The following is a 530-nucleotide window of genomic DNA, read 5'->3' as shown; positions in this document are numbered from 1 at the left end:
AGAGAGAGTGCGGCCCGACCAGATCCTTTCGTTCCGACCGGACCGCACGGGCTGACGGCCGTCAACGGCCGCGCCGTGAGCGCGCGTGGCCAGGTGGACTGACATGTGGGTCCAGGCGATCAGAAAAACGGTTCAATCGCTAGTTACGGGCGTTTTGGGTTTTTTGAAACAGCGGACCGCGCGGCTGGTAGGTTTATGAGAAAAATTAAAAAGTTATAGTTTTTTTGAACCCTAGTATGTAAACTAGTAGTTTTATGCTATTTACTCCTCGTCAGCTGTGGGCATCAGGCACCGCTATGCCACTCGTAGGCAATCCGGTCCGATTTTAACCTATTTCTCCCTAGACCGCGCGCTAAAATTATGTGTTGCTAAATTTTGACGAAAGCAGGCGTTTGTAGCCGTCGTCGTAATTCGCCAGAGAGTGGCGGGCCTAGCTTACATGAGTAGACGTATAAACATGACCATGCATGCGGCGCAAAGGCAAGGCTCCTACTTTTTTTTTTACTACTAGTAGATGTTCATGCAAAAAA

Source organism: Triticum aestivum, chromosome 3D, assembly GCF_018294505.1.
Source record: "Triticum aestivum cultivar Chinese Spring chromosome 3D, IWGSC CS RefSeq v2.1, whole genome shotgun sequence".
Lineage (NCBI taxonomy): Eukaryota > Viridiplantae > Streptophyta > Magnoliopsida > Poales > Poaceae > Triticum > Triticum aestivum.
The sequence above is the reverse complement of the archived record's forward strand: the minus strand, read 5'-3'. Positions refer to the sequence as shown.